This window comes from Mus caroli, chromosome 13, assembly GCF_900094665.2.
Source record: "Mus caroli chromosome 13, CAROLI_EIJ_v1.1, whole genome shotgun sequence".
Taxonomy (NCBI): Eukaryota; Metazoa; Chordata; class Mammalia; order Rodentia; family Muridae; genus Mus; species Mus caroli.
Window position 1 is genome coordinate 18,949,106 of NC_034582.1, and position 14,213 is coordinate 18,963,318.

The 14,213-nt window shown below is 39.2% G+C and overlaps 2 pseudogenes; both read left to right on the forward strand.

Annotated features, from left to right (window-relative positions):
- The first annotated feature begins 673 nt into the window (after window positions 1–673).
- Window positions 674–1,553, forward strand: LOC110308602 (annotated as a pseudogene).
- A 4,218-nt stretch (window positions 1,554–5,771) lies between these two features.
- Window positions 5,772–7,621, forward strand: LOC110308468 (annotated as a pseudogene).
- Window positions 7,622–14,213: the final 6,592 nt, after the last annotated feature.

Here is a 14,213-nt window from a genome sequence, read left to right on the forward strand (position 1 = left end):
TATTGGGCTGCGCATTGACTGTAGGCGAAAGACTCTGAGCCCTGGGCCTCTCACTCTTATATACTATCAGTTCCCATCCATTCACAGCAGGCCACATCACCTCACCAGGTACGCAGCTTCAGCTAATCAGGGCAGCAAGGGCATATCTCCACCAAAATGGCTTCGCCAGTAACCTGGTACACCTGCACAGCTCTCACTATGTTTGTGGCTAATATGAGGAAGTCAGGTGTAAGTCATACGACTTAGCTGCAGTCCCTGGCGCCTTCTTGGGACTGATGCCACACCTGCTCCCCACAACCTTCATTTTTTATTAGTACAATGAGCTTCTTAAGGGATAAGTTTCTACAGGTCTGCAAATAGGATCTGGAAAGGCACATAAGGCAATGCATAAATATCATGGCTTGGAAATTGAATGATGGAGTTAATTGTTTGAATTTCTCATAGAAAAAATTTAGTGATGGAGGACATAAAGAACTGCGTTCTGTGAAGGCTGAGAGGCATCAGTTTGGTGCTCGTATCCAATTGTCATCATCATCATCATCATTTCCATGTGAGTGGAACCAAGAACAGAAGGTCCAAGAACAAAATTAGGCATCCGCAGCAAAGAATTCTGTATTTACATAATATACTCTACATTTCATTAAAGAAAACAGAAAACACACAGGCATTAACTATGTCCTGTTTACTTCCTTAGGCTTCTCAGGTTTTTCCTACTTTTAGCCATGAAGATAATTTGGAGTGATCTCATCCAGAGAATAATTTTCATTTCAATTACTGGATTTGGGGTTTTAGGAAATATCATATTATTTGTGAAACATGTATATACTTTTATCATGGGTTCTGAGAACAAAAATATACATGTAATTTTCATCCACTTGGCTTTTGTAAACACAATCATTATTTACTGTATAGGGGTCAGAAACATAGCCACAATTTTTTACATCAGAAACTTCCTAGGTGATGTTGGTTGTAAAACTATAATTTATCTTAGAAAGGGTTGCCCGTGGCCTCTCCATCTACACCACCTGTCTCCTCAGCGTGGTCCAGGCTGTCACCATCAGTCCCAGGACCACACTGTGGAGAAAGCTCAATCCACAGACAGCATGGCATGTTCTTGCCTTTCTCTTCCTCTTTTGGATCTTTGATTCCCTCATAAGCTCCAATTTGCTGTACTATATCACAGCAGGCAGTACCATGACTAGGTCTATATTTGGGATGTTTACAGGGTATTGCTATATGCTACCATCAATGTGTCAATGGCTCTCCATCTATACAAACATCATGTCCATGTCCTCTATCTTCACAGGTCCATGTCTGCAAACAATTCTAGGCCAGAAATCAGAGCTACACAGAAGGTTCTCACACTCATGACACGTTTCCTTTTCTTTTATTGGACAGATTTCATTTTCTTCTTATATATAGTTTCCACAGAAACAAATCATTTCACAATACCAAACATGAAAGCATTGTTAGTATTTAGCTATGCTGGTCTCTGCCCTTCTGTCCTGATTACCTGGGATGTCCATATTGCTAAAATCTGCAGTGTCTCCTGAGAAATAATAAATTTCTTTTCATATCAGATCTATATGATCTAATGCTATATACACCAAAATGGCTTTGTCTTGCCATGCTAATGTATCATAACAATATGTTGCTTAGGAAAATAGATTTTTTTTTCTTTACACGTAGTTGTTGCTAGGTAACTGATGAATGGAACAGGCTCTAGGAAGTGGGCAGGAATGCTCATTTTCCCACCATCACACCATTAGTAACACATAGTTTAGCTTGCTGTATCACTCATAGGGAAATACAAGAGGACATGCACTCACACTCAATTAGAATTTTATTGTTCCACATGATAGATTTTATGCTTATAAGGACCCACAAACATCTCTTGCATTCGTGTCTCTTCTACTGTTCATTCATGTTCACTGACTCCACTATTTATTTGCAAAGCACTCACTATGTGCAAGAGGCTGTTCTAAACCAACGAGCAAGTTTAGAAGAATGCCAGGAAGCATCCATTATCTGAAAGGTCTCTCACAAAGCAGACATGACCAGGGACAAAAGCAAATTCACTGAACATACCAAGAGCTTGGTATTACATGGTACCAAACAATAAAGACCTGGAAAGAATATACACTGTATATGAATTCTACACACATTAAAGACATTGACATGTGGTTGTGATTGCTAAAGAAACTCTAGTTTATGCTGGACATGCATGTTATTACCCACTAGACATATGTATCTGACTCCAGTCCCTGAATAAGTTTTCAGCTGACTTTACTCAGATTCCCCAATACAGAAATGTACAACATGACCTTCTACATCTTATGATATGACTAAACTGCCACTTTTGTTTCTGTAACATTTTTTTATGCAGAGATCCAAATATTGTTTTCAGTTGCCTTATCCACTTACACTCACAGCATAGACAATTATTGCTTGTTTATGTTCAGACTTAAGGTTTACCTGTGTTTTTTACCTTAAAATAAAAAACTTTCCCATACTCTTTCCTCACATTTGAGGTTGTGCTTTTATTTTTAGGTTGTTTTCCTGTTAGCAGCTATTCAATAAATCTTTTAATTACAGTTGAGACCCCAGACTATTTCCCCAGGATAGTTGCCAGAGAGAGCAAGTCCAAGGTGGACTTGAGTCCCCAAAACATAGACTACAATTGCCCAAAATTCATAAATTGAAAGCAAAAACATATGTGCTTCTGAAGCCTGGACTGATTGTGAGATGTTGTGTTTTGTTTTGGAGTCTCGACATTTGGAGAGACAAATGTAATAAGAGAAACAATTGTAGACCCAGGTTCAGGGACAAAGTTAATACCCATTATACATCTGGATTTGGTGTATGAATGAAAGTGGCCACCACATGTCCTAGTGAATCTGGTCTTCCCTGATTATGCTCTTGTATGGTCCCTTTCTATTGTTCTATGTTGTCTGTTATATTTATGCTTCCATATTTTGTTGCAGAGGTTAGATTCAGGCTGAGAGCACAGTAAATCACCCCTGAGCTGCATGCTGTAACATTTTCAGGGGTTTCTCAAGGCATACTACTCCTTCTGACTGCTTCTACACTTGCTCTCCCCCGGGCTTGCTTTATTTTCATACCTCACTGAAGCTTACTAGACCCTGGAATATCAGGCATTTCTCTACATCCTTCCATTTGGGATCTTTTCCCATCATTCTGCTTCTAAAGGATGTCATTTTTCCTGCTTGCTTTATCTCCAGAAAGTATACCAGAAGACCCAGCAATACCTCTCCTGGGCATATACACAGATGTTCCAACTTGTAATAAGGACACATGATCCACTATGTTCATAGCAGCCTTATTTATAATAGCCAGGATCTGGAAAGAACCCATATGTCCCTCAGCAGAGGAATGGATACAGAAAATGTGGTATATTTACACAATGGAGTACTACTCAGAAATTAAAAACAATGAATTCATGAAATTCTTAGGCAAATGGATGCATCTGGAAGTTATCATCCAATCACAAAAGAACACACATAGTATGCACTCACTGATAAGCAGATATTAGCCCAGAAACTTAGAATACCCAAGATATAATTTGCAAAATACATGAAACTCAAGAAGAAGGAAGACCAAAGTGTGGATATTTTGTTCCTTCTTAGAATGGTGAACAAAATACCCATGGAAGGAGTTACAGAGACAAAGTCCGGAGCTAAGACAGAAGGAAAGACCATCCAGAGACTGCCCCACCCAGGGATCCATCTCATATATAACCACCAAACCCAGACACTATTGCATATGTCAGAAAGATTTTGCTGACAGGACCCTGACATAGCTCTCTCATGACATAGCTAGAGAAAGTATCCAAGAAGCTTTTAAAGGAGCCTGCAACCCTATAGGAGGAACAACAATATGAACTAACCAGTACCCCCCAGAGCTGCGTCTCTAGTTGCATCTGTAGCAAAGGATGGCCTAGTCAGCTATCAATGGGAGGAGAGGCCATTGGTATTTCGAAGATCATATGTCCCAGTACAGGGGAATGCCAGGGCCAGGAAGCAGGAGTGGGTGGGTTGGGGAGCAGGGTGGGGAGAGGGTATAGGGGGCTTTGGAATAGCATTTGAAAGGTAAATGAAGAAAATATCTAATAAAAAATGTTTGATTAAAAAAAGAAAAACTTGTATTTTATAATAATAACAATAATCATAATCATAATAAAGATGACTTTGGAGCTGGGATATGAGTCCCTCCTTCAGACCCAAGAATGGCTGTTTAAAATTTTCTGCTAAAATCTCTGTCTTGTGTCAGAAAGCCATCTGACTGTGAGACAAAGAGAAAACAAAGCAACCCCTGCCGAAAAGCCACTTTGTGCATTAAGACAGCTAAAACATAAAGTTTCTCTACCTCAATATTTGTAAGTTTATTAAACAGTTTTAAAATCTGCAAATAAAACAGAAACAACCTGATTCTAACATTTCCTGAATTCCTGTAGGTGTCTGTCTGTTTTTAAAGGTTTCTGTTAAATGGCCTCTAGGTTACAAATGCTCTAGGTTACAAATTCTTACATTATCCTTCAAACGACTGACTTTATTAAAAATAAAAAACAAAAAAACTAAGCTTTTCAGGTTGTCTGCCTATATCTGTAGACATGCACAAACTGGTTATGAAATAAAACACTCTATTTCAAGTCTCTCAGTAATCACTCCAGATCTGCCAGTCTAAAACAATATGAGCTAGAATTGTTAAATGTTAATAGTTCTTCAAATAGAAGAAGATAGCCAAGGTCATTTAACATTACCTAAGTATCCAGTTTCCCCTCTCAGCTGCTTTGGCCTGAATTCCATGAAGCCTGAAGGTTTTATCAAAACAAAACAAAACAAAACAAAACTATGGTATACAAGCTAAAATGGAAGGAAAAGGCCAGGGGCAGGGGGTGAGTTCACTTATGCATCAAGGGGAGAACTGTTATATATACACAGGGCAAAGTTCCATTATTGACTAACATCCCCTAATGAGATTTTTCTTAAACAAATGGTAAATTAATTTGTTATTGCTATATCTCATGTCATTTAAACTTTTAATCAAAAGGGATTTATATAAAATTAGGATGAAAAAAGTATTGCTCTTTGACTTCTTCCACATTTTTCAATTCTTATTTAGAAAAAAAGAAAAAATGTCCCCCATTCAATATTGTGGATATTCAAAGTCTTGACAAAATGTAAACTTAAATGTAAACATAAGGACCCTGCCCAAATATGGATGAGTAGGACACTGGAGAATTGTCTGCCCCTCTTTGCCTTATCAATATAGGCCAGTCTTTCAAGTTCTTCATCCACAGGAAGTCCCTCAGATCTTCTGGGTCTGGCAGCTAAAGCTAATAAAGCCTTGGGTGACAAAAAAAAAAAAAAAAAGATTTTAATGCTCTCCTGTGTCAAAGACCAATGACTTCTGCCCAAAGACCACTGTGTAGGAAGCTAGGGTTACCATCTAGGTAAGTCTCTGTCATTTTAATGGTTACAGAGGCCTTTTGGTTTTTTATTCTTCTCCAAATTTGTCCTTCTCAGATTTCTGATAGAGATAATGGCTAGCTCCTACTTTATTAGTTTGACAACAGCAAGCACAGATGCAGCTGCCTGGTCAGTCTATTCCATGTGTTTAAAAAAATCAGATTTAATGAGGTTTTCTTTGTCTATAGCTATTGTGTCTCCAGTTTAAAAGGTAGGCTCAAGAGGCCAAGGGGAGAGGCCCCACGTCTTAAAGAAGAGTAACTACCACTGTGTTTCATCACCATGCCCTCTGACCTGGCCAGGAAGAAGGGAGCCAAGAAGAAGGAAACTGCCAAAGCTCCATTGCAGCCCAGTAGGAAACATGAAGAAAATGGTGATGCTGTCATAAAACCTCAGGTGGCAGAGGAGAAAAAATAAGGAGACCAATGGCAGAGAGACCACAGGCAATAGAGAACTGGACTTGGTGACCAAGGAGCTAGAGGATTTGAGATGAAGAAAGCTGCTGCTCGATCTGTCATGGGCATCCTGGCCTCACACCCCAACAGTACTGACATCCACATTATCAACCTCTCACTCAGCTTTCATGGTCAAGAGCTGCTCAGTGAAAACAAGCTACAATTAAACTCAGGCCAGCATCATAGCCTCATTAGATTAGATGGAATTGGAAAGTCCATGCTGCTGTATGGTATTGGGAAACTTGAAGTGCTCATGCCTGAGCACATGGGCACATACCATCTGATCCATGAGATGAATCCTAACTAAAAATCATCCTTGTAGTGTATGATGGAGGTGGACACAGAGTGAACAATGCTGAAGAGAGAGGCTAAGCAGTTTGCCCCTGAGGATATAGAGCTTAAAAACTTCATAGCACTCTATCAACATCCAGAAGAGCTGGACACTGACAACACCAAGATGAGGGCCTCAAGCATCTTATTACCAACTGGGTTTCATACCTACCATGCAGCGCAAGAATCTGAAAGACAATGTGGTGGCTTGCAGATGAGAGTTGCTTTATTATTATCTCTCCCCCTTTATTCAGTCCTTTATGCTGCATCTGGACAAGATTACCAACCACCTGGACATGCACACTTGTATGTGGCTGGAGACTTTCAGGTGCATCCTAGTCCTTTTGTCCCATTCAAAAGACTTCCTGAATGAGGTCTGTACCAATATCATCTAAATCCACAACAAGAACTGTAGTATTGCACAGTAATTAAGATCAGTATGAAAAGACACCGCTGGAGCTGGAACACAACCAGATGGAGAGGTTTCACTGGGAACAGGACCAGATACTACACATGAAGAACTACATTGCCAGGTTTGGCTAAGGCAGTGCCAAGCTAGTCAGGCAGGCTCAAAGCAATGAGAAAACACTACAGAAAATGATGGGAGTAGGACTGACAGAAAGGATTGTGAGTGACAAGATGTTGTCAATTTTATACTCACCATGTGGTAAGATCCCACCACCTGTCATTATGATGCAGAAGGTGAGCTTCAAATATGCAAAAGACAGGACTTGCATCTACAATAATTTAAAATTTGGCATTGACCTTAACACATGAGTGGTTCAGGTACAACCCAGCAGTACAAAGAAGTCCACTCTGTTGAATCTGCTAACTGAAGATCTTCTGCCCACAGATGGAATGATCTGGATGCATTCTCATGTCAAAATATGGTGTTTCTATCAGTATTTACAGCAGCAGCTGGGCCTGGACCTTTCACCATTAGAGTACATGATGAAGGGCTACTTAGATATCAAAGAGAAAGAGATGAGGAAGATCATTGGGAGATATGGCCTCCCTGGGAACAGTAGGTGAAATCAATCCAGAACCTGTAAGATGGGCAAAAGTGCTAAGTGTGTCTCTCCTGGCTGACCTGGCAAAACCTTTACATGCTCTTTCTGGACAAGCTTACAAATTATCTGGGCATGGTGACCATTAATGCTCTGGCAGATGCTACCCATGTGTTTGAGGGGTTTCAGACTCATCCAGTAGGTTGCACAGGAGATTTGGGTCTGTGAATAGCAGACAATCACCAAGAGGCCTGGAGAGATCCTAGCCTACAAGGAACACCTCAAATACAAGCTGGTAGATGAGGAGCCCCAACTCACCAAGAGGACATACAACGTGTGAGCACTCAGCCAGGCTTGAGTCAAGAATGCCACCAGGAGACTGCCAGCTGACACCTGACCAGCCACTCAGGGCAGGATTCTGGGACTGCACATCTGTGTTGCTGCAATATTGCTCCTAGCCTCTTTGCTCAGCCTGCCTTGGCTGCATCTTATCTCCAGCTGGACAGGACCTGTCCATGTTCCAACCTTCTCCCATTTGGGTCTGTCTGTCTGTCTGTCTGGATTCAGTTGGATGTTCCCTCCAGACTCTTGCTGGTTAATTTCCCTGAAAGATGCAGCAAGGGGTAGCTGGATTAATCTAAGGCCTGGTCTCACCCTGGAAGTATTCAGGAGCCTCCTTTTATGGGTTTAGTGTTTCTTGATGTTGTAGAAATACCACCAGTTTATCACTCCCGTTCCTTATTGTTTCTGGTTTTCAGCTCTGGGTCAGGGCATTAGTCCTGGTCAATATATTAATAATTGTTTAACAGTTTTTAACAGTGTAGATCGACGTATCATCTACCAAGTGTCTAATAAAGAAAGAGTCCCTTCAAAAAAAAAAAAGCAGATTCATACACTTTACCCTACAAACAGCCTTCACATTAAAAGAGAAATTCTAAAGGTTGTGAGAGCCTAGGAAAATAATTAAAAATGAAATATATAAGTGTCTAAAGATATAAAAATGTAAATAAATTACGAGTGTCTAAGAAAGTAATTTAATGTATATAAATGCAAGTTGTAAAGATCTGAGGATACAAAAGCCTGAGTAAATGGTGAGAGTCTGAAAGGGTAATTTAAAATATGTAAAGGCAAGTTGCAAAGGCCTAAAAAATTATCTAAGGTATATATTAAAACATTTTCAAATGTTTCAGATTTCCTTTTCTTTTACTGTTATACTAAAACTTTAAAAGTTCAGAGTTTTAACATTAATAAAGAGTTTAAATTTTCCTATAAAATATTTAACTTTAGCATTTGTTCCTAGTCTGTATTTGTTCTAGCAGATTTCCAAGCAACCAAAGACTGTAAACTGATCCAAACACACCAGCTTCAAATGGTCCTTCAAAACTAGCAAGTCCAGGACTTACTAAAGGCCAATGTAACCCAGACCATCTGAATAAAATTCTTACAAGCTTGAGTCCCAGTTTTGAACCAACACTCCAGACAGCTCCACATTTTCCTGATAACTTCAACTGATCTAACAGAATCTAGACAGCAGAACTCATGTACCATGCCCACTCCCAGCCTTTGACCAGCAATCCATTTCTCCTGGGCCCTGAAAATGACATCCTAATTTCAGCTGAGTTTCAAAAGAAAGTACACTGTCCCTTATCATTAACAAAAACCTAGAATGTTAAATCCAAAGGAAATTAGTTCTCTTTACCAAAGGAGTCACTTCCCTTCTCTCTGGCAAAAGGGACAAAGAATAATCTATGATGCTATTTTCATACCAAAGCTCAAAAGCTACTTTTGATTATGCTGTTTATCAAGGGAACAGAACCCCAAGGCAATAACTAAAACTGAAGAAATGCAAAATTTAAACAATTACAAATATTGATGACTAGGCTCTTGAGAATTTAATCTGAAAACAATATTTATTTACAGTATTCTCAGGACAAATCAGTAGGTTTCTTCATGATGTCCTCACACACATACGTCAGGTGCTTAGCTCATGTTCTTCCCCCGTTAGATGCTCTAATCCACTCTCTGTTCTCAAAGCATGAACACACAATGTCTAAATAGAAGTCACATTGACTATTTCTCATCTCTCAAGTGTTTACAGTTTTCTTTCTAGTAGGATGGACCTATAAACATGAAATCCACATTTTCCCTGTAAATGATTGAGTTTACTTTAAAGAATAATTGAAAAGAAATTGCAGTTTGACAGGATGAACCTTTAAATCAAAAAATTCAGGAAGCCTCATGAAGGTTATATATCAGTATTTCTGCATACAAGCATATATAAAGAAATTTTTAAAAATCAAAAATAATGAACAAAACCTTCAAAGTGCTCTGGGTGAAACAAGAGGTTATCTATAAGGAAACAAATGTTTCTAAATATCACTCATAAAGATAGCATGAAACTGAGACAGAACTCAGTTGATCATCTCTCTTCCAGAAATACCTCCTTTGACTGATGGTACAGAATGGCAAGTTAGGTCTACAGAAAGTAGTGTCATATGTACCAAATATTCCCCAATCTCTAAAGTTCCCAGTTAAGTTTCCATCACCTGATACCTGACTAAATGACTGTAGAAAATTTTGTGCAAGTCTGCCTGACAGATTAGTGTATGAACAGGGTAGTAGAGTAGACATGGGGCTTGATGTTTCCCGGGGTAGGTGAGATGTAATATGACTGAGCATTGACTTAAATCTGAAACCTTAGAGACTCTATATTAATTTCACTGAATCCTGGGTTTTCCTCTCTGTGGTGATAAAGTAAGAGTAACATATAACTCTGTCTTAGGGTTTTTATTGCTGTGATAAAACACCATGACCAAAAGCAATTTGTGGAGGGAATGGTTTATTTCATCCACTATTCTCAAGTCACACTATCACAGGACAGAGACTCAAGGCAGGAACTGGAAGGAAGGAACTGAAGCAGAGGTAATAGAGGAATACTGCTTACTAGCTTGTAATCCATGGATTACTAAGACTACTTTCTTATACACTCAAGACCACCTGATAAGGGACATCATTAATGACTCCAACATTAATCATTAATCAAGACAATACCTTACAAATTTGCCTGCATGGTTATCTCATACAGGTATGTTCTCAGTTAAGAGTCTCTTTTCCCATATGTCAGGTTTATATAAAATTGACATAAACCCACCAACACAGTTCTTTCCTACTTCAGTTCCATAGACACATAATGGTGGTCAACCAATCAATACCAAAGAGTGCTGATTGTGAGCGCTGTCTGTTACCATAACCACACACACCTGTCCCCTCATGTTCAGATCATCTCATTTGTTTTTAGGGATTCCATGTAGGAAGGGAAGATGCACAACTAAGTTTAGAAGAAGGAGCTGTTCATCCTAGGAACAGTCATCTGTGGGGTAGACCCTATTAACACAACAGACCACTGGTGATTTTAAACCTGATCAATAATGACAAAGAGGATCTGCCAGATTTCCCTCTTTTGTACAGATTCATTATATTTTTTGAATTCCTATATTTTTTGGAAATAGGTGGCTTGGCTCAACCCTCATTTAGCAAAGTGAAGAGTGATGGTCTACCTCTTGGAGAGGAGACTGTCTACATGATTATTTCAAAGTTTTCTATTAACATTTGTTATTTATTTATATATTTATTTATGCAAAAAATCAACGTATAGAAGCATGTTCTCTTTGATTATATTACATTTCAGATTGTTTTCATGGTATTAACTTTGGGAACTTTTTTCCTTTCTTTGGATTGTTTGTACAATTTATTGTTGCTAATTTTTGTCCTATCATATATGCTTGCAATTTTGGAATGAAATACCTTGGAAATATTTACTGAAAGGTAAGGCATGACTACCTTGCAAGGATATGTACTCTGAATACATCAACACCTCCCCATTAGGTTGGTTTATAAAATAAATTAGGGTGTATGTTAATAGTTAACAAAAATAGTAAAACCTTAAGAGAAAATGACTTGTAATTCATATGATGTAGAAGATTTTTGTATGGGAGTCTTTGACAACCTGAAAGGTAAACTACAACCAGACAATAAACTAGCCTTATGATGATGAGGAGGAAGAGGAGGAAGAGGAAGAGGAGAAGGAGGAGGATGATGATAATGATGATGATCATGATGGTGTGTGTGTGAGAGAGACAGAGAGAGAGAGAGAGAGAGAGAGAGAGAGAGCGCACTGCAAATACATAAGACTATTCTGCATTATCTTTTCATCTTTTCAAATGTTATCTGCTGAAGTATGAAAGACAGCTGAAACGTTCCATTGAGGCCAGGAAAATCAAGACATACTGCTCATGAGCAAGATATTATAAAGTTTAGCAATGTAAAGAAGGAACTTTTGCAGGCAGCAGTTTAAAAACCAGTGCTAAAAAGTAAAGAGAAATGGGAAAATGTTTATTTTTTCCTAGGAATTTATTGAATGATTTAGAGGCTGTCAAAAGAGATATTAAGTTTAGTGACAGTAAAAATGTAGAGATTTTATAGGAAATAAATTACTTATTTTACCAAAAAGGGCCATATTTGAATTAGATGTTTTTCATATGATTTATAAGCAATTATTAATTATATGTTTTATAGTCAAATCTCTCAATATTGATTCATTACTGTGCACACCTTAAAATATGGCATTACTTTTTAAAGTATATTATCTGTACCTGTGTCAAACCCAGAAAAGTCATCTAATTACTTATTTTATGACCTCAAATTTTGCTTCATTTTCTTTTCTGATGCAGTTTTTAGAAGACATTTCAAATGAGGTCAGAATATGTAGCCCAGGCTGGCCTTAAAAACAGCATCCTTTTACCTCACACAGCCCAGTTCTGGGATAATATACATGTTCCACCAAACCTCTGGTTTTGCTATTTTTTATAGTTAAATGATAAACAGGAAATATCCTGTTAATTTATTAATAAATAAAGGGCAGGAGACCCATATAACTATCTCAATTGACACACAAAAAAGGCATTTTTAAATATTGAGTATACACATGATAAAGGATATTAAGAAAAGTAGAGTTAGAAAGAGGTTAATTCTGTGTAACAGAGACCATGTGTGCAATATCTACAACTACCACTGTTGGTGACAACATCAAGGAAAAGTTTAGAAATCACAGGAAAAAGATTTGTTTGGGCTACACTGGGAATAGAGACAAATAAAAGGGTCCAAGACAACCAAAACTATTTTCAAAGTGGTGTTTGGGCTTTCTGCACAAACAGAAAACAAGTGGTGAGCAGAATGAGTCAACCTCACTCATCCCTTCTCCATCATTGTCTCAACTTAGTAGTGTCCTGCAGATTTTTCCCATAAACTGCCAGGGCTGTATTAACCCTTTCAGTGGAAAGTAACTTCATCCTCTGCTAGAGCCAAGACATCAACCTGTCTCTGCTTCACTACATGGTGTTCTGAGGAGGTTATAATCATTTGAGATCTGTGTTTAAATAATCTAAGATCCACAGGGAGGGGCACACGTGTCTTTCTTTAGACTGTCTCTTGCCTGCCAGAGTGGTTACAACATCATCCTTGATAGTCAAAGTGAATTGAACCTTTCTTCTGTAAGGATAAGAACATAGGAAGAGTCTCTGCGATGCATCACTGAAATTTCGGCCAAGTGATCAAGCAACAGAGAGTCATCAGATCAGGAGACAAGACATACAACATATTTGCTGATAAACATAAAGATCCCAAATCAAAACACAACTAAGAAACAAATTCTACAAAAGTTAGCATATAAGACCAACATATAAGAATCACTTGGATAGAAAGCACAATCCCCTCCGGTCAGCACCAGCACCGGGTCACCTTGGGAGCAGAGTCAGCGGACACCTTCAAGGTCTCTAGAGGACTCTCCACTCAATCTTAGAACCACCAGTGAGTGAAACACAACTTCTGTTCCATTCCAATCTCACAGGACCTGAGACAGCATTAGGAAGCAGAAAACCCAGCCTAACCAGGGTCACAAATTCCTTCTGGTCAGTGCCAGCAACCAGTCACCTGGGCACAGAGTCTGCGGACACCACTAAGGTCCCTAGAGGACTCTCCATGCTATCTTAGGACCACGAATGAGTGGAACACAAGTTTTGTTCCATTCCAATCGCTCAGGACCTGAGACAACATTAGGGAAGCAGAAAAGCCAGCCTGACCAGGGTCACAAGTCCCTTCCGGTAGGCACCAAAAACTGGTCATTTTGGGTGCCTTCCCTGCATGAAGAGAGGTGTCTGCCCCACCCGGGAGGACTTTGCCATAGCACCTGGGGGAGCCATCACGGTTCCCGGATCCCTCGGAGACTAGTCTGAGCAGGTGAGAGTGTGGACTACATAAGCTAAGAGCTTCTGGGACAGGCCGAAGCAACACAACTTCTGGGACAAGCCCTGTTGAAGGCCTTCATTTTCTGCCAGGAGGCAGGTCCAAATGCCAGATATCTGTGCACCTTCCCTGCAAGAGGAGAGCTTGCCTGCAGAGAGTGCTCTCACCACTGAAACTCAGGAGAGAGCTAGTCTCCCAGGTCTGCTGATAGAGGCTAACAGAATTACGAGAGGAACAATCGCTAACAACAGACAACTATAACAACTAACTCCAGAGATTACCAGATGGCAAAAAGCAAATGTAAGAATCTTACTAACAGAAACCAAAACAACTCACCATCATCAGAACGCAGCACTACCACCTCACCCAGTCCTGGGTACCCCAACACAATGCTAGACCCCAACAGCTAGACCCGGATTTAAAGCATATCTCATGATGATGGTAGAGGACATCAAGAAGGACTTTAATAACTCACTTAAAGAAATACAAGAGAATACTGCTAAAGAGATACAAGTCCTTAAAGAAAAACAGGAAAACAGAACCAAACATGTAGAAGTCCTTAAAGAAACACAGGAAAACACATCCAAACAGGTGATGGAAATGAACAAAACCATACTAGACATAAAAAGGGG